This window comes from Aricia agestis, chromosome 4 (genome assembly GCF_905147365.1).
Source record: "Aricia agestis chromosome 4, ilAriAges1.1, whole genome shotgun sequence".
In the NCBI taxonomy this organism is placed as follows: domain Eukaryota; kingdom Metazoa; phylum Arthropoda; class Insecta; order Lepidoptera; family Lycaenidae; genus Aricia; species Aricia agestis.
In genome coordinates, this window is record NC_056409.1 from 19,836,642 (window position 1) to 19,858,693 (window position 22,052).

Below are 22,052 nucleotides of genomic sequence, written 5' to 3' on the forward strand. Positions count from 1 at the left end.
GGCTTCCGGTAAACTCACTCACTCGGCGAAACACAGCGCAAGCTGTTTCACGCCGGTTTACTGTGAGAACGTGGTATTTCTCCGGTCGAGCCGGCCCATTCGTGCCGAAGCATGGCTCTCCCACGTATACTTATATTATACCTGGTCAAGCCTGGTCACAGAATATATATATATTCGGTGACCCTGGGCTATAGATGTATTTAAAGGCATGACACAATAAAAGGTACTAGAGATCGCCCAGTGGTCGAAATTCGACCTTACTTGCAACGACATTAGGACTACTACCTATATTTTGTAAAAAATATTGAATTCATCACAGTTTTTTTCAATGCTTGTCTCTGGGACTCATATCAGCTGATCTCAGACTGGCCGTTTAAGCATTGTCTAATTATTATCTAAAATTAAATAACAAAAAAAACCACAATAATCCCTTATCCCATATTCCATTTTCAATTTGTCAACTTGTTGTCAACAGACTTCAACCATAAATAAAAGAGTATAATTCGTATGTATATATATAGGCTTGTCACTCAAAAATCTGTCATTTTTCCTAGTAGTAGTGTCGTAGTGTGTGTAACGTTTTATTTGTTAAAAATATTTAAGATAAAAGCATTATTTTAAAATAATATTAGCTCGATGCACTCCTTCACCATATAAACTATAACTGTGCGAAATTTCATGCACCTACGTTTCCCCATTTTTCGTAAAAAGGGTTACAAAGTTTTTCTGTCACGTATTAATATATACTATACTAGATGTCCCGCGCGGCTTCGCCCGCGTAAATTAGAAATTTTACAGAATCCGTAGGTACATTTTCCCATAAAAAATATTTCCCCCGTTTTTCCCACATTTTCCTGAGTTTCTTCTGTCGTATTAGTCTTAGAGTAATAATATAATATAACCTTCTCGATAAATGATGAGTCTTACTCGATAAATGATCTATCTAACACTGAGATAAGTTTTTAAATCGGACCTGTAGTTTCTGAGATTGACGCGTTCAAGCAAACATACTCTTCAGGTTTATAATATTACGTAGATATAGATTTTTTTTAATTATCGCTTGACAAACTCGAGTCTCGATCTAAAAGACTATGAAATGGTATAATATGGTAGTGATGATGATGATGATGATGATGAAGAATGTAATTTGCATAGTAGCATATGCTTTCTGTTCTTAAAACAACGCCGAAACTCCCAAACTTGTATCTATAAAGAATCAGGAATTCTCTCAGCACCTTCCGAACCACGGTATACCAGGTATATCTCGGTGCAAAATCTTACTTGTTGGTAGCATATGCTTAGAATACTTCTTACGAAACCGAAGTCACCATATGTTTCCCTATAAGTTTTGAGGAGTTCCCTCGATTACTTATGGATCCTTCATCAGATCACCACTTTTCTGAATATAATACCAAATTGGGATGATACTCTATATACCAAAAGAAAAATTTTGAAAATCGGTTAACAAACGGCGGAGTAATCGTTGAATATAAGAAAACGAACATAACACCTCCCCCATTTTGAAAGTCGGTTAAAATTGTAGCCTATGTGTTATTTATTTAATATTTTAATCAGCACATGAATTGAATAACAAAATTTTTTTCAAATTAATCGTAGCACCATCTGTCAGGACAAACTAAAATTGAAATAGAATAATATTGAATGCGATGATAGCGCCGCCGGATCTAATGTAAAACATTCCAAAATCAACAACTCCTTATAAATAAGAAATTAATTGAAAAAACATTTTCCAGTAGACCAAACTGTAAATCTAAACCATTCTCGAATCTCCACGAACACACACAAAAAATTTCATCAAAATTGGTCCAGTCGTTTAGGAGGAGTTCAGTCACATACACACGCACACAAGAAATATATATATTAAGATAGATAATGCGACAATGGCCCATTTGCACGGATGTCAGTTAGCGCGGGGCTTCTAACTCGGTAAGCTGATCAATTCTTGCCTTGAATCGTTTCAATGGGGTTGATTTCATTCATCATTATCAATACCTAAGCCTGTGTTGGTCAATCAAAACCTGCGCATACGCTAATTTACTTTACCTTTAAAGGACAAGTCTGTAATTTATCAGTGGCAAGAATAATATAAATGTTAGAACATGCAGAAAATAACATGGCACTTGCTTTCATAGAGTTTCCTTAGAAAGAGGTGCCTTCGACATCTAATAATAAAGTATAGAAGTACAATGAACCCGAAGGACTATAGAACTGTAAATGTTTATTGGCACTTATTTACGAACTGCAAAAAAATAATCTGAGGGCAGTTAGCGACATAAAAAGTTTTCACATAAACAGTCACCGCTAAGCGAATAGCGATAACTCCCCCACCGAAAGCGGCAGCTACTATAGGGAACGTTCAGAAACTATACAGCCCATGCCATAAAATATAAGAGTAGAAGTTTCAGATTTATGACACCAGTGGGCAGCACTTTCTTCGTGTAAGAGAACGTACAGGAACTATAATTAGGAGGTAGCACATGTTATGTCACATAACCTATGTGAACAAGAATACCCAACTACGTAAAAAAAGCCTACATCATCCGCGGCATCATCACAAAACTAATGACAACTCATTTGTTAAAATCTGACCAGTAGCTTAGACGCTACGAGGGCGAATACAATACAAACATAGAGTTCCAAATCAATAATCCTTAATCATTTTGACTTCACCGTAGTCGGTTAAAAATAGTGTACAAGTTTTTGGACACCAGTTCGCGGCACTTTTGAAGTAGACGTTCCCCTATCGCCTGTGCTATCGTATTCGTTTTACTGTGGTGTTATCCTGTAAAATGAACTAGAAGCTCGCCGGGTGTGCGCAACGGGAAAACTGCAAATAACTGCAGCTTGTTTACTGCCTCTTTTGTTAAATAAATATGGACGCCAAATAAACTATCCTCTCTGGTCATTTTAAAGATAAAACTTAAACGTGTTTTGTGCTCTATGTTGTTTGAGTCCTGGCGACTAAAAATTGTAGGTATTTTAGGGTTTCTCTTTTTTGTACAGCAGATTGTTTTGTTTTATAATATCTTCATTATTTGGAAATATATGACCGGGTTTTATGAGATATAATATTAATAGCTGGATAATATTGATCAGATTAAAATATTTCTTAGGAACTCCTTTAGATAGGGCCTTAGAATTTCTCAAGGTTTTATACCACATATTTCGTCTCTCACCCAATTACCTATTTAGTTAGCTCAAGTCAAGCAAACAAAAACCTACACAAGACCATGAAGGATTAAACGGTTTTCCTTACACATATCGTATAACTATATTATACCTACTTTTATAATAGTGTGTAGATCCGTTTTACCACGAATTAGGTGTAATAGAACGGATTAGCGCCATTACGGGGCCAATGAGACGGGTGATTAAGTTACACCGCCTAATCTATCCTTAGCTCTAGATAAAACATTTAGTTACATAGACCTGGGAATAAAGAGCAGAATTTAAGAGTTTTGTGACAAGTACTACTAAAATTAAACAATACATAATTATAATATAAAGAGTAGAGGTTCTGGTGGGCTTTCTGATCTGACGCCATTTCATTAGAAAATGGTCCAATCACAATGTAGAGCTTCAGTGATTTTGATGAAAGGTTCATACCTCTCATCTATCTTCATAAGATACTTTGAGTCCCGGGAAAGTAGGTATACATATAGCCTATAAGATACTTTTTATCCCGGAAAAATTTAAGGTTTTGTCGCGATAAATGAACTTCTGTATGGCAACATATTCTACAGTATGGCAACATAATCTATACTAATATTATAATCTACTTATACTTAATATTATAAAGCGGAAGAGTTTGTTCGTTTGTTTGAACGCGCTAATCTCAGGAACTACTGGTCCGATTTGAAAAATTCTTTCAGTGTTAGATAGCCCATTTATCGAGGAAGGCTATAGGCTATATTTTATCACGCTAATACTAATAGGAGCGAAGAAATATAGGAAAGTGTGGAAAAAACGGGGGGAAATTAATTGAAAGGGCTTATTTGAACTCGCTAATCTCAGGAACTACTGGTCCGATTTCAAAAATTCTTTCTGTGTTAGATAGCCTATTTATTGAGGAAGGCTATAGGCTATATTTTATCGCGCTAAAACTAATAGGAGCGAAGAAATAGAGGAAAATGTGAAAAAAACACGGGGGAAATTATTTGAAAGGGCTTATCTCACGAACTACTGGAGAAATTTTTCTGTTATTTGGCACAGATAAGAAGTAGACCACGTGAAGGATATAATATTGATATAGGCTATTTTTTGTGGACAAATTTGTCTGTGAAATATCTAATTTACGCAGGCGAAGCTGCGCGGAACGTTATATTTCGAGAGGTCACGACATCACGCGTAAACGGCTAAACCCATTTTGCTGAAATTTGGTATAAATATACTTTAGAGTCCCAAAAAAGAATATAGGATACATTTTGTCCCGGAAAAATGTACGGTTACCGCACAATATACTTTTATGATTTGCGCGTAAACTATTCAATCTATTTTGGTGGAATTTGGTATGGAGATACTTTGAGTCTCGGGAAAGGAGAAGGAATACTAATTTTGTCCCGGAAAATGTACGGTTCCCGCACAATAAACTTTATGATTATCGCCTAAACTATTCAATCTATTTTGATGAAATTTGGTATGGCAATACTTGAAGTCTCAGGAAAGGACAAGGGATACTTTTTATCCCGGAAAATATACGGTTCGCACACAATAAAATTTTATGATTCTCGCCTAAACTATTTAATCTATTTTGATGAAATTTGGCATGGAGATTGGAGATACTAATTTGAATCTGAGACAAGGAACGTTTTTGTCCCGGAAAAATGTGCGGTTCCCACACAATATACTTTCTGATTTGCGCGTAAACGACTCAATCGATGTACGGGAACAACTATAAACTAAAGTCCACGCGGACGAAGTCGCGGGCAACAGCTAGTGTTTAAAATTTAAATAATGGAAACTAATTGAAAGAAGCTGTGTATCACACACCGCTGTCTGTAAAATATATTGTAGAGTTGTAGACACAGTATGAAAATAGTCCACGAATCATGATTACTCCTTTAGTGTCTTTTCAAAAATGTACGAAGAGGTGTAGCGAAGCTTCTACACAATATACAAGTTGTAAAACAAGCATAGATCATATTCATGTAACCAGAAGTAATAAAATGTCGCAGACGCAAAAACTCCAGACATTATTCAGACGGCTGGGTCGAGGTATCAGCATTTTCCGCTCAGGCTGCGATTGCGATGTGAGCACTGGGCATGGCCGACCCATATAGCAGCTCATCACACGCCGGAACTGCATCGCAGCCTGATCAGGGACGTCAAAATTGCACATCACGATTGGCGATACGATTGATTGCATTTCATTTGAGGGTAGAACGATTTTTATGTACTTATTCCAAAAATTGGGTTTTCATATTGCTTAAATTAAACACGTGAAAGGTGATAATTATGGTTTGATTTTAGTGTCGCGCTGACCGCTGACTGAGCGTCGGCGCTGATACTAAAAATGAATACTAGATGACGTCCGCAATTCCGTTACGACGAAATTCGTTTATATATATATATATATATATATATATATATATATATATATATATATATATATATATATATATATATATATATATATATATATCTTAATATATATATTTCTTGTGTGCGTGTGTATGTGACTGAACTCCTCCTAAACGACTGGACCAATTTTGATGAAATTTTTTGTGTGTGTTCGTGGAGATTCGAGAATGGTTTAGATTTACAGTTTGGTCTACTGGAAAATGTTTTTTCAATTAATTTCTTATTTATAAGGAGTTGTTGATTTTGGAATGTTTTACATTAGATCCGGCGGACGGCGCTATCATCGCATTCAATATTATTCTATTTCAATTTAGAATAATATTGAATGCGATTTACTCCGCCGTTTGTGAACCGATTTTCAAAATTTTTCTTTTGGTATATGTGGTATCATCCCAATTTGGTATTATATTCACAAAAGTGGTGATCTGATGAAGGATGCATAAGTAATCGAGGGAACTTCTCAAAATTTATATGGAAACATGTGGTGACTTCGGTTTCGTGAGAAGTATTCTAAGCATGATTTTGCAGCGAGGTATACCTGGTATACCGTGGTTCGGAAGGTGCTGAGAGAACTCCTGATTCTTTATAGATACAAGTTTGGGAAATTCGGCGTTGTTTTAAGAACGGAAAGCATATGCTACTACGCAAATTACATTCATCATCATCATCATCATCACTACCATTTTATACCATACATCGTCCCATGGTTATGACTTATGAGCCTATAATGACCCTCTTATTGGTACTTTGCATAGTCTTTTAGATCGAGACTCGAGTTTGTCAAGCGATAATTTAAAAAAATCGATACGTCTTAATATTGCTTGAGAGTATATTTGCTTGAACTGAGAGTATGTAAGATAGTTAATTTATCGAATAAGGCTATAGGCTATTTATTATCACGCTAAAACTAATACGACCGAAGAAACTCAGGAAAATGTGGGAAAAACGGGGGAAATATTAGAAATTACGAACTACTGGAGCAATTTTTATGGCAATATTTGGCACAGATATAGAGTAAACCAAGTGAAGGGAGTAGGGACATAAGAGCTATTTTTATGGGAAAATATCCGGTTTCCGTAAAATTCCTAATTTACGCGGGCGAAGCCGCGCGGGACATCTAGTATATATATATATATATATATAAAGTCGTGTTTGTTACAACACTTATAACTCGAGAACGGCTGGACCGATTGCCATGGTTTTTGATTTGTTGGATTTGTTTCCGTCCCGAATAGCAGACTACATCATAAAAACAATGAAAACTCGATATGTGTAATGAATACTTAATCATTTCAATAGATGCTGATTTGTTTATTACATGTCAAACATTTGTTGTCCAATCCTGTCAAATAGTGTAACAACTATTTATTCTTTTGGAGCTTATGGCCTGGTTGCTGAGACATTTAAGCCACAACTTTATTTTTTTCTGAAGACATCATGTGGGCGTTCAGAAATTTATTTTTTGTAAAATGTCTACAAAGTTCAGGTACTGTTATATTTGTTTGTTTTAGACATTAATTTTCGAAAATTATTTATTAATTATTTAATTTTTAATTCCCGAAAATAATACCTAAGATTTATTCTACAGTAAAAACATAAAATCATCGGAAAGGAACGGAATTTAGGGAATAAAAAATCAATTGGTAAAGGTTATAAGATTAAGGAAAAAAATCTACAGGTTAACAAAAGTGTAATTTTCTTTTTATAGGTTGTCTATGATTTTTCTTGATAAGCAATTCATACGTAGTGGTACTCTTTGAGCTATTGTCTATGTCTCGAAAGTTCAGGCACTGTTAAAGGGCCCATTCACGGCAGGACTGCACGGCAGTCCTGCAGTGAATGGGCCTTTTTATTATATTTCGGATATTGAATTAATACGAGTTTAATTTTTTTTCCCAATCTGCACACATAGTTTGCAATATTTTTTTTCTGACATGAGTTTGAAGTACTTAATCATTATTTTTTATTCTTATTCTCATTCTGTATGTATGTTTTCATCATCATTCATCATAATAAAATACTTTTTTGTTTCTATATAAATATATTATTTTGTATCATTGTTTTACGTTCATCAAAGCCTAAATTAGGTAGTTCAGCTAAAAAGTAACACGACATTCAATTGACTGTTAGGCGGTACGAAGTTCGCCGGGTCAGCTAGTTTCAAAATAAATTAAAGCAAATAATTACCAACGGGCAACGAAACAATATCAAAGTTATTGACCCAGAAAAATGTGATATCTGTTTAAGCGCAAAAATAATCTGGAGGCGTATTTCCACATCCTCTAGGGATAATGTTGAACAATGTATCATTATTTTATTACTCCCTACTGCCTTGTAATAAGGACTACATTAGCTCGTGGTCAGTTCATTGAGCTCGGATGTAATAAGCCACTAGAAACAATTGCGTTGGTGTCCGCAGATTGAATAAAACGCTTAACCCTTGGCCGGCCGAGGGGGGTACTTCAGGGTCTCACTCGTTGATTTATGAACACTCGTAATCCCCGAGTAGCATCTCAGACGATTCGCGTATTGTATTTCAACGCCTTCTTCAATTGACGAATATAAAACGCACTTGACGGGGCGTGAGGACTGTCTACCACGTTTTTTATGTTTTATTTTCCAGGAGAATACGTGGAGGTTTTAATTTAGAATATTGCGTATATTCTACTTAATGTTAATGCCATGAACTTACCATTTTCACTACAGAGCTTACCAGAAGTGCCAGAACATCCAGTGCATCCGGCATGTTTGCGGAGGCGCGCGTTGATGACTTTTATGCAAACGTTAGAAAAAGATGCGCATCGTTGATGAACAGGCTCCAGGCAAGCCCCAACACTATCCTAAGCGCGTTGGCATGCAGGTGGGACTCCCCACTGCTGCGGCATTGGATAGGCCTGCATGCGCCTCAAGCTAGGTGCAACTTATTATGAAATATGAAAAAAAAACTAACCTTACTAACATAATTTTTAAGATAAAATATTGTAACTAACTTAATAACTAATACTTATGGATGTGTTGTCCGAAATAAATGATTATTATTATTATTATTATAGTTATGAATTTGTCAATAGCAAGTTTTGAGTATGCACTTAAAAATCCGAGAGCTGGGAGTAATGCATCGCGCGGAAAGGAAGGTATAGGCAAGAAAAGGAGCGGCGTGAATGGACGATTGTTGCACAAAGGACTCCGCTGCCTGTGGAAAAGTATTACTCGGTGGGAGGACGAGAGGATGGGGTAGGGAGGGCCCCGCGCTGCCGTCGGCGGAGTTAGGCACAGATGAGTCTTTTCACGTTGCTGCTTGGGCAATCATAGGTCATTTAGTTTGGAGAATGTCTAATTGAATTATGAAACGCTGCTGCCGAATTTGTCTGGATCTTTTCAGTAAACACTCTACATTTTAATTTAAACAATCGATTCTATTCGTAGATTTGTAAGGAGAAAAAATATATAAATGCTTCAGTAATACACTTTTAATACTTCAAATCCGTTTTCATACAGCTAGTTGATTGCTTTTAAGTCTCGTCTGGAAATAGAGATCATTAATTATTTTTAATCCAGCGCTGCAGCCGCAGTGGAGATCTCGTCTTTATGGTATTTAAATAGAACGCATTAATGGACAAGTTAGAACACATTAATATCATTCACATGCTATGATTTAGGGGATACATAATCGCTTTGAACGTTTTATGAAACATTAAGACGGTAATGTACAAATGAATTAGGATTTTTTATGCTCGACAGTTTTAGTGGTGCAATGAAAGACAATAATAGGTACAATTTAACGGTTTATGGCGAGGGGATGCCAGAGTTTTACAACTTTGTGCAATCGCGAGTTAGAATAATAAATATTACATAATTTTTTAAGAAATATTAAGTTTCGAAGTATCTACAATTTTCTGGGGCAAAAAAACGTTTTGCGGTATAGGATTATATTTCCCTACAAATTACAATAGAAAAATTAAGCCTTTTAAATTCTCTGTACCAAAAAAGGCCCTATGCCATGTAGGGTTATCTTTGCCTGCAATAGACGAAATCGGGGCAAATTACTCCATACAACATGAGTTGTCCAGTTAGGTAACCCTGCAAATGGCGCAGTGATAATTCGGCATGTGTTTAAATGCGAATGGGGTCATGCTGGCCCACTGATCCACTGACCTTTAGCCTGGAGGCTGCGCTACAGCGGGGCGCATAGTTATTAGTTGCCTTTCGGGATCCAGGTTGACACACATTTTAACCGCGCTTTGTAAATGCATTGTTTGAGCCAGCCTTAACTACGGAACCTGCTTTTTAAATCTCAAAACCATGATGCCTTATGTTAGAAGCAAACATATCATGATTGTCTTTCACTCGATGTGAGCTTAGATAGGTTTTGGCCCTTATTCTTAGTGTCTCAATGGGAGGGTCATCATTCGGTTATAATAGCCGCTAACTTGAGTGTCACGACAATGTGAGGTTCGTTAGGTTGGGACTTGGGACTCATGGGAGAGTTGGACTCTTACCTAGGTGTCTGAAACGCTCGCTAGGTTTTAAAATAGGTAGGATTAATATTACGCAAAGTCGGACTCGGAGCAGAGGGCAAAGGTACAGTAAATAATCCGACTAAAATCCGACGTGTTGGACACGTCATATCGAACACAACTTTTTGTTTACTGTCTGTGCTGGACGCTGGTACTGCTTTTAGTGTGAAAACATTGCAGTAATATATTAGAAAATAAAAACCGGCCAAGTGCGAGTCGGACTCTCGCACCGAGGGTTCCGACAGCTTAAAGGTATTATAGACCTGAGTATTTGGTATGAATTTCAATTTAATACCTCTACGCGTTTATGAGGAAATGGGTAGTAAGTTTAAAATTATTAAAAAAAAAAATATTATGTGATGTAACTAAAAATTTATGGTTTTCGTAATTTTTCCTTTATCTATGCTATAAGACGTTGCTTCGTACCAAATTTCAAGATTCTGAGTTCACGGGAAGCACCCTGTAGGTTTTGATTCCCTTGCAAGTGTCGAAAATTTGCGGCATAAACGGCTGTATCTTTTGATTGCGTTGGCTTAGAAGTTTGATTTTTTCACAGCTTCAAGGGACAGTAGACCTGAGTAATTGATATAAATTTCAGCTTCATACCTCGACGCGTTCCTGAGAAAAAGGGTCTTGACAGACGGACAGACGGACAACAAAGTGATCCTATAAGGGTTCCGTTTTTTCCTTTTGAGGTACGGAACCCTAAAAAAACGCTTATTTGGGGTGCGCCCACGACTTATGATGCAATGAAAGACAATAATAGGTACAATTTAACGGTTTATGGCGAGGGGATGCCAGAGTTTTACAACTTTGTGCAATCGCGAGTTAGAATAATAAATATTACATAATTTTTTAAGAAATATTAAGTTTCGAAGTATCTACAATTTTCTGGGGCAAAAAAACGTTTTGCGGTATAGGATTATATTTCCCTACAAATTACAATAGAAAAATTAAGCCTTTTAAATTCTCTGTACCAAAAAAGGCCCTATGCCATGTAGGGTTATCTTTGCCTGCAATAGACGAAATCGGGGCAAATTACTCCATACAACATGAGTTGTCCAGTTAGGTAACCCTGCAAATGGCGCAGTGATAATTCGGCATGTGTTTAAATGCGAATGGGGTCATGCTGGCCCACTGATCCACTGACCTTTAGCCTGGAGGCTGCGCTACAGCGGGGCGCATAGTTATTAGTTGCCTTTCGGGATCCAGGTTGACACACATTTTAACCGCGCTTTGTAAATGCATTGTTTGAGCCAGCCTTAACTACGGAACCTGCTTTTTAAATCTCAAAACCATGATGCCTTATGTTAGAAGCAAACATATCATGATTGTCTTTCACTCGATGTGAGCTTAGATAGGTTTTGGCCCTTATTCTTAGTGTCTCAATGGGAGGGTCATCATTCGGTTATAATAGCCGCTAACTTGAGTGTCACGACAATGTGAGGTTCGTTAGGTTGGGACTTGGGACTCATGGGAGAGTTGGACTCTTACCTAGGTGTCTGAAACGCTCGCTAGGTTTTAAAATAGGTAGGATTAATATTACGCAAAGTCGGACTCGGAGCAGAGGGCAAAGGTACAGTAAATAATCCGACTAAAATCCGACGTGTTGGACACGTCATATCGAACACAACTTTTTGTTTACTGTCTGTGCTGGACGCTGGTACTGCTTTTAGTGTGAAAACATTGCAGTAATATATTAGAAAATAAAAACCGGCCAAGTGCGAGTCGGACTCGCGCACCGAGGGTTCCGACAGCTTAAAGGTATTATAGACCTGAGTATTTGGTATGAATTTCAATTTAATACCTCTACGCGTTTATGAGGAAATGGGTAGTAAGTTTAAAATTATTAAAAAAAAAAATATTATGTGATGTAACTAAAAATTTATGGTTTTCGTAATTTTTCCTTTATCTATGCTATAAGACGTTGCTTCGTACCAAATTTCAAGATTCTGAGTTCACGGGAAGCACCCTGTAGGTTTTGATTCCCTTGCAAGTGTCGAAAATTTGCGGCATAAACGGCTGTATCTTTTGATTGCGTTGGCTTAGAAGTTTGATTTTTTCACAGCTTCAAGGGACAGTAGACCTGAGTAATTGATATAAATTTCAGCTTCATACCTCGACGCGTTCCTGAGAAAAAGGGTCTTGACAGACGGACAGACGGACAACAAAGTGATCCTATAAGGGTTCCGTTTTTTCCTTTTGAGGTACGGAACCCTAAAAAAACGCTTATTTGGGGTGCGCCCACGACTTATCTGCTCGAGGTTTGAAGGTTAGCGAAATGATTAATCAGCACATTCTAGACTACGCTAGCGTGCATGTTCAGTTAGGTAGAATTAGGTTAAACACTTTCATTAGGACACACCCGAATTATTTAATGTATTACGTCTCTAAAATGACACGAGACAGAATTACGTAGTTTAGCTGAAATTAGGTCAACTTTAATAATTTTCCGTGGCAAGTTAAAAAGTAAAACAATTTAGCTTTTAAAACTGTATCCTTTAAGAGGGTTTAAAACACAGACGGGTGCATTTATTTTGAATTGCAGGACTCAGGAACGAGAACACATTTTCGATGCGGAAAGAAAGGTGTGTACCGAATTACCGATTAGGTCACGTGGCCTGGGTCAAGTTTAATTTTTTTTTACTCAGTAAGTGCCACTACGTCGCTAGTTTCACTTCAAAACGACAGACATCAAGGCTCTAATCTCCCACGGGATATACAATGCAGTCACAATTGCAGAATCATCCACAGACCACATGTAAATCAGGACAACACCCTCCATTACCGAGCCGCTTCGCGTCTACGTTACCAACTCTACAAGCCGTCTCTACATAGCGCGCAGTGTATCACAAACCGGGACGCTTTGAGCATCCATTAAAACTCCTACTAAATTAGGATACAGGAGTTTTAAATGTTTAGCTTTGTTTGTCAACTGTGTAGTGTTTACAAACAGCGCGCCTCGAGTCAAGAACGACTCGTCAGGACTCAGGTTGGATACTTCAGAAATCATATAGCTGGTAGGCTTATTCCTGTCGCTTTTCTTTTATATTTTATACGTTTTTATAAGATTGTAAAGACTATCCTTACTAATAAAAAATAATAATACACATAACTGCATTTTAAAAAGATAAAATCGACTTCAAAATTGTACGTTATTGAAAATTGAATCTCCCTATCTCCAAAACTACTGAACCGATTTTGATGAAACCTCCATTATTCCCTAAGTTGAACAATACCTAGTACAACAAAAAAAAAAAAAGAATTACTGAAATCGGAATGGTAGTTCTAGAGATATGCGAACACAAACATAAAAACATGCACACATACATAGTACATACATAATTATTAATTACATACATACTAACATACACCTTTGAAATTAGGCGCATTTGTTCAGACGCTGATATAGACTAACATAATATACGAAATATTACATAGTATACGTGTCGAATTGATAACCTCCTTTTTTGAAGTCGGTTAAAAATATACGCGTTACAATGTATTCCTTGTCTGTAAACACACACTAGAAAAGGTCTTAATATTGTGTAACAAACTTTTACTCTACTTACAAGATTTTTTATTTATTTTTTCAAATTGTAAACATTTATACCAACAGAGAAGTTAGAAGCGGCCCGAGCAAGTATAGTTTTCACTGAGCCAGTACTGGCTGCCAATAAGATTGGCAGCCAGTATTGGCTTGGTATAGGTTTCAAGCCAGGCCAAACTGTTCACACGCGGCATATACCAAGCCAGTACTGGCTGCCAGTCTTATTGGCAGCCAGTACTGGGCTCTGTGAAAACTATACTTTAGATTTACTTTGCATAAACGCCGCCAACAACATACGTCACGTATGTAGATAGGATGACGTGACTCGTGACTCGTGAGGCAACTCCCAAGTGCACCTATGCATTAAACTGTAAAGTACTAAGTCGGCGGGATTTAGGTCAGGAAGTTAATTGACATCCCTCAGCGTATAACTTATCTTTAGCGATAATCTAGACTTCTACGGTCTTACCACAAAAGATTTAAACATCTATTGAACAGTTGTTTTGAGACCATTATTATGTACTGAATTTTTTTTCTAATCAACTGTTCAACAGGTGTTTAAATCTTTTGTAGTAAGACTGCTAGAATCTAGGATGCTGAACTGGTTTAGATAGCTTTAACTTTCAACTGTGGAGTTAGATATAAAACTGTCGAATACAATAATTAAACTAACCACTCTGATGAGATTTCCTGACTCAGGACTTCATTAGGTATTTGTGGTACTTTTGGTGGTAAAACCATTATGGAATACGTTTATGAACCGCTGATGTGAGAAGCAATCATCATCTATCAATATTTTCATCACTATCACAATCTCGTAACATAAACTAACGACTTTATGTTTCCCTCCTGTCTACGGCTTTTGCTTTTGTTATTTACATTTAAAAGACATACGGGAAAGGAAGCATCCCGCCAAAAACTCGCGGTAAAACGATAAGGCGCTCTCGTAAAAATTCCAAATTCAAAATGAAATGTGGCCACAGACTGAGTAAATAATTTAGTTGATATATCTGCAGTGTGGCCGTTAGTTACTTAGTATAGTTACTACACTTTTGTGACTTGATCCTTGTACACTTTATAGTCAAAACTAGCCTACTGACTAGTAAGAGTACACCGGGACTCGGGAGTCTCTTACTTTAAATAAGTACCGACTCTGCCTAGTAAAGACTAGTTGCTGGTAGAGTAGGTACCTATTTCCACAGGTAAGTATTTCATTTTAAGGACCACTACAGTTACTACCTTCTACCATCGCTACTGGGACATATTATAATAACATAGCACAAAGTCCAAAGAATCGTAACTACTAAATTTCATTACAACAAAATTCCTCCCTCACTAACATCAATAAAATCGCCCAAGAAACCGCTTACAGAGCATTCAATGAAAGTTGATGAAAAAGTCTCCACAAAACACAGTGACATAATGAAGAGGGTTCAGCGACCTCGGGCGGTGCCGGGGTGGGTGGCCTAGTTTACATCGCTGCGAATTTTAAACGCCCCGCTTTGTTACTTTGTGATGCTGAGGTAAATAAGGCGATGTAATCTAATAAAGTAATGCTGTTACATTTTGAGAGATTTATAAAAACGAAAGCTTCTCAAAAGTTTAAAACATTACTGATGGCAACAAAAACCATTGTTTACGTCTGGTATCATATTTTTTTAGAGGCAGATTTAAGGAACATCTCAATAGCTTTTTCTGTTCGTCAAGGGCATGCGTTATAGCGCAGTCAACAGCGAACGTGACGCATGCCCGCGACGCATGCCCTCTGACCGTATCCAAAAAACAAAAATGACAATGTTGGCGTTACCTTCGTTTACAGGCGTTGCGTTTGTTGACGCATGCAATTATTGAATGCGCCAAAACGAAAGATGAATGAAAGGAGATGACGAAAATTGAAAACGAAAGCGCATAGTGTGGCACAACGTATCAAATTTATTTGAAACGAATTTCGCACGTACCTTTCAGGTGGCGTGGCGCTTTCGCGCGGAATAAAAACGAACGTTTGCGCTAGTCGCTAGTTTCACGAATTTCAAATCGTAATTCCACATTAGTAAATCGAATACGGAAAAGTGAAAACGTGTGTAATGTGTATGCGGCCTGCGTAAATGCGTAATTTTCTTTGAAAAAGTGAATTCTTTACTCTATATTCCCTAGTCCAGGGCTCACCAATTAGTTTCGCTCGGGGTCCGTTTTAAGACATGAAATGGCCTCCGCGGTCTACACATTTTATATAAAAAAATTATTAAACGTAGTTCATTACGGAAATTACAAAGGTATTTTTTAGATATCTCATATCAATGAGAAAAGTAACCATTTTTTTGTATCTCTCTGAAGTTTGGAGTGAAATATTGGTGCAAGCTATATTGACATTAAATCCTGGAGATGTTGAAGTCCTAAGATGAACGAAGATCATCTTCGAACATGCTTGGTCCGCACGCAATGGGTCGGCGGTCCGGATGCGGACCGCGGTCCGCCATTTGGTTTATGTAATGTGAAAGGTATAGTAAATAATGTGTTGAAATGATTTCCGACACCCACAGGCGTTGAGAAATTGCGTAGGCATTTTATTGAATGCCACCCATACACCGGGCTGTATAATATTTTATTAATTTATACTTTTTATGAGCAATATCGTTCATTTCAGATTTACTACAGCTCCAATTTAGTTGGGAAACGAAAACGACTTACCTACGCATTTTGTCTCTATCCATACTAATTATAAAGAGGAAAGGTTTGTTTTGTTTATTACGTTATATTTGAATCCAATAAGCTCCAAAGGTGCGATTTAGATGGGCACAGATACAGAATAGACCACGGACGAAGAACATAAATTACTTTTATGGCAAAAAAATAATAATACTTTTCTCGCGGCATCTTGTTTTAACTCACTTTTTATTTTATTCCCAAAACCTAAACAATCTACTTATTATTTAAAAGCCTCCTTATCGTGAAAGGACTTTACTAAAACATTATTTTCTTACTTTCTGAAAAAAGTGATTCTTACTCTTCAAATATTAATCATACATAGAGAACAATTATTGTTTCTGAAACTATCAAGGTAATCGTCACTTTGCCGGAAGCTATAAGGATATGCATCGTGCGCGGTGTATCACAACCCTACATATAAGGGCGTGTACACACGCGCATAACAATCACTATTGTCTATTGTAGCCCTTACCTGGTATATTGGTCAATGCATATACACGAACGGATGAACATGTACGTAACAAGAATCGCAGTTATTAAGGAACTTCATACAAATATTGAATAAAAGGAATACCCGAGTTCGTTATGACCAGTTTACACTTATCTAGCCCAGTGATCGAATCCAGCTCGGGCTTATTGCTGGAATGATGTAAACGGGCACTGTAAGCGGGCTGGATTTCAGCATTCAGTGCATTCCAGTTCCCGTTAGTATAGCCTATTATTTAACTATTTATTAATCCAGGCTTTTATCATAAATCTGTTGACACCGAATATACTTGTCACATGAACAAACATAATCGTTTGTAATTGTCTATTACGGGACAACGAGTACATGCCTCATAAAGATTACAGACCTCCTCATACAGATTTTTTTTTCTTTTGACTTCACATTAGCGTACCAAATAAGTAAGGTAAAAGCACTAATGGTAGACTCGGAACTAATAGATGACACTTACGACAAAAATACCATAAAAATAAGAATTAGTCTAATTTTTTCTCAACACTATAAATTTTATAAGCTTCTCAAGCTATCTGTTGACGGTGACGACGCAATGCCGCGCCGTGCCACGATACGACGCCGCCACCGCCTTATGTTTTAGATATATTGTTTTTATTTTATTTTTTATCTTTTACATACGCATTTCCTTAGTGTGCAAATAAATAATGTTAAAATATGGAGATCATATTAATATTATATTGTCTTCAATTAAATCGTCATTCGTTTTTACATGAAATTAAAAACCGGCACAGTGCGTATCGGGTCACGCGCAAATCGCAATATAGGGCTCTGTACTCTGTAGTACCGCTAGGTTTTGATAATTTTTGTATGGTCAATGAATGCACATATTTTATAACGTGTTTTACACTACTAACAATACCATCTCAGTTATGTTTAAAAGAATTTGAACGAAAAGTTACTTTATTCTTCTTCGAATACATTTTTTTAGTCGATCGACTATTACTCAAATACAGTCAGCATAATATCTCCTACTCCCGCGAATTTTTCCAGATTTCCAGAAGCAACCTAAGCTAAACAGCTAAACCTGAGTCTGAAACCTGAGCTAAAACAATTTGTGCTAGTGGAAGGGAGGACACTGGACTCTAACGATTTTTTCCAATTTAAAACTTCATATTTCACAAGCAATGGATACCTAAATCCAAAAATGACCTTTGAATACTCGTGAATAATATTTTTTAAAAACGTACCCAACGACACCCCACACGATGGGATAGACGTGGAAAAAAATCGCCCCCGCTTGATGTGTATGGGGAGGTACCATAAAAAAAAATTAAAGATTTTATATACCATTTAGTCGGCATCACAGATAATATGCATACATGCCGAATTACAGCTTTGTAGGCCCTATAGCATCTGAGAAAAACCGCGGACAGGCAGACAGACACACAGACGGACGGACAGACCGAAACTATAAGGGTTCCTTGTGGACTACGGAACCCTTAACAGGGTTCCGTAGTTTTTGTTTGTAGAAAAAAAGTGATTTTTTGTTCAAAAATAAACACCTTTTTTTTTGGAGAAAAGTTTATTTTTTAAATAAACCCAATCAATTTTGAAACTGACACAGGTATCTAAGACTTTTCTGGGTCCCAGTGAACAAATCGAGACGCATCCCATCACTGTTGAAGGGGGGGGACGGGGTCCATACAAAATCCCGCATGGTCCTTTTGCACGTAAGTTTTGAATACATTTATTTGATTTTTTGTAATTTCTATTGATTTCATTGGATTAATGGTCATGTTTTTTACACTAATTAATGTTTATTTATGATTTTTTATCCATTTTCCCTAACAATATAAGGGGTGTCTACTATTAGTTCTTGAAAATGTAAAAAACCTAATAGATGACATGGAACTCATATCATCATTTTGCAATACATACTAAAGTTATTTTGTAGTTTATTCTACTGCAAATATCATCAATATTCCCTGAAAATATAATTCTATTAACAAGCTAACAAATTAGAACTACTGTACCTTAAAATTGACATATTAGACCTTGTCTGATCTAAAAATCGATTGCTTTAGTTTTTTAGCAGTAAAAAGAAGAAAAAGGAGAGCTGAGAAAAGAAAGAAGAAAAAAGAAGAGGCAAGAGAAGCATGGAGACTAAAGACTGAAAATAAATTTGCTAGGAAAAAATATAATATGAAAAATAAAAATAAAAGGAAAGATAGTTTTAGCATCGAAGAAGAATGGATAGAATCTGGAGACAACGTGGATAATATTTCATATGCATGTAGTTACTATGATGAAGCAAATGAAATCTTTTGAAAAAAACGGTAAATAAATACCTTATAATAGGAAAAATGTTAAATGTAATGTAATGTTCTATGTCAACTATTAGTTCATATTGGTGTCTACTATTAGTGATGTTCGTTTTCTGTGATGTCATCTATTAGTTGTTATGACTAAGTTTACAAAAATACAAATAATTTATTTTTTAATTGATTTGTCAGTGAATAATCATAATAGTTTTATTTTGTAAGAGTTACTGAAGACATGGAAGAAGTTATCAATCCTTTATTTTAATAAATATATATTTTAACATTCAAATGTTCCATGTTTCCTTAAAGCGTCTGCCATTAGTGCTTTTACCTTAATTTATTTTCTAACGGTCAATACTTAATATCAAATAATCATAACCTTATTCGAATATATCTGAATTGGTAATATTCCATACCTGTTATATGTTAAGCTGGCCAAAAACTGTTACGGTCTTCTCATTTTTCGATGGATCTGCAAAAGATAAATATGGAATTAATTCGACATCATCATACAAAGTATTAAATGGTACACAAGTTAATAAATTCCAAATTCAAATTTAGAAATGAAAACACAGATAAACTAAAATTAGACGATTGTTTTTTTTTCAGGTAGAGTACAACAGTAACAACAATTTTTTTTATGATTACTATCATGCAAATTTTTTGTGAGTAGCTTCATCATCACCATCACATGCCATCCTCATCACCTTGATGAGTGGCAGTCTTCCACAGTGCGTTTTTCGCGTAACTTTCTGCCGCGCACTGTAAAAATCTGGAACGAACTGTCACCAACAGTATTTCCGGACCTATACGACCTGCAAACCTTCAAGAAAAGAGCGTATTCCCTCTTAAAAAGCTGGCAACGCACCTGCAGCTTTTCTGATGTTGCGAGTGTCCATGGGCGACGGTAGTTGCTTTGCTTACCATCAGGTGACCCGTTTGCTCGTTTGCTCCCTTATTTAATAAAAAAAAATTGATAAGACGAATAACAATTTTATCTGCGATAAATCTTGAAAGTGATAGCTAACAGGATAATTAGGAACCCTAACCAGCCCTAAAGGATATGGACGAACAGTTTATAGACGGCCCCAATTTTATAATAAAAAAAAAAAAAAAAACCCTAACCAGCAGATTTTTTGTATATGTTTTTGGTTATATCATTTAAGAGTAACATTGTCCTACAAACAGAACGATCCATATTTTAGGACCATCAAATCAAAGTATGAAATCCTTTCTATCTTTCTATCTGTTAGCTCTACCACTTTCGAGATTTTTCGCAGATAAAATTATAATTGTTGTTCGTCTTATCATAGAGGAATTAAATGGCTGCCCCCCTATCATGAGCTCTTAAAGCCAGCCAGAATACTGACTGGCTCGCATTTTGGTACCATGACCTCTATTTTCCAGCCAGTCAGTGGTCACGTGACACAAAACTCACTTCTCCATTGTTAACTGAGTAATAATTTCGTATCATTTGGTATCATGACAACACTTCTGACATAAGCTCGCTTGCTTTTACGTCAAATACAGCAATTCAATAAACACCAACCAACGAGTAGCTTTTACTGAATAGTTTACATTTTAGTAATTTTATTACATACTTTTTAGTCTTAAATTATATTGCTATTTAGTTGGTTAGTTACTTAATAAGTTATATTTTAGTCTATAGCATATATTTTAGTGAAAATAATTCGTTATTAAAACCAAAAAACTAAACATTCGGAGTGTCCAAATTTTTGGAAAACGATTAAGTACTTAAGTATTCTCAAGTTAATCACGAAGTGATACATAAGTAAAGACGTAGAGACCTTAGTAATCCATTTAGTGTTAGTGAGGTTTCAGAATAATAACATAAGTGAGGTGTAGTATATTAGTACAATATACCTATATGTCTAGTCAACAATAAGGTTTGCATTTGTGCGATGAGCTAAGACTGCATTGATTTAGTACACAAGAAACACATACAAGGTATAAGGAACACAAGTGTTGTGTTTAATTACTGTAAAACAAGTATGAATTTTCACCAAAAACCTACAGGTACAATCTTATAGTTGCATTGTAGGTTTTTGTGTTATTTCACAAACTATTTCCTTGTAAACCTGAAGTATTTTGGTATATGCATGATAAACACTGCACCAAAGAGGTAAATTCAATATTAAGTACTTACTTTTAACAAGAATTTTCAGAACACAACCTTTAAAACTTTAGATGTATGTATAACATGCTCCGGATAAACATTGACACACCTAAACTAATAGAAAAGTTAAATAATTGATAATATCATAGAATCCCAATTAGCTAAATTCTCATATGAGCACTTTTTCATTTATAACTTCTTCTCTTGACTACAATATGGTATTATATGATGGGAATAGTGTAAATCACTAAATTTTACTCAAAAACAAAAACCTACATTATAGTACTTTTCCAAAAAAGACTTACTTAATAAGAATTGCATAACAAACATATGGAACTTATTGTTCATAAAACATAATATTATCATAGGAACATATATTATTATGTATTACCAAAAATACTTTTGTACTTACCTCAATAATAATAATAATTATTAGTTTTATATTAAATTAAAATTTAAAATACATGAGGACTTACTATGTACTTCTTAGGAACCTATCTTAGGAGCATTTCGTACAATCTTTTGATTGCAGTAGGTCTTTGTGTTATTTCACAAACTATTTCCTTGTAAACCATGCATGATAAACGCTGCACCAAAGAGGTAAATTCAAAGGTATTACTTTCTCAATAACAAGAATTTTGAGAACACAACCTTTGAAACTTTAGATTCATCTATATTCACGAATAAATATTGACACACACACATACACCTAAACTACTAGAAAAGTTAAATCATTGATAATATAAAATCCAAATTAGCT

At 35.9% G+C, this 22,052-nt stretch overlaps 1 protein-coding gene across 1 annotated transcript in view; it reads right to left on the reverse strand.

The window, feature by feature from the left end:
• LOC121725936 (myosin-I heavy chain) overlaps positions 1-22,052 on the reverse strand; it is a 90,598-nt gene that overhangs the window by 44,758 nt on the left and 23,788 nt on the right. Inside the window, exon 2 of the mRNA XM_042113135.1 lies at positions 19,572-19,627. The gene's annotated coding sequence lies outside the window, so the exon portion shown is untranslated. The remainder of the gene's footprint in view (positions 1-19,571; positions 19,628-22,052) is intronic.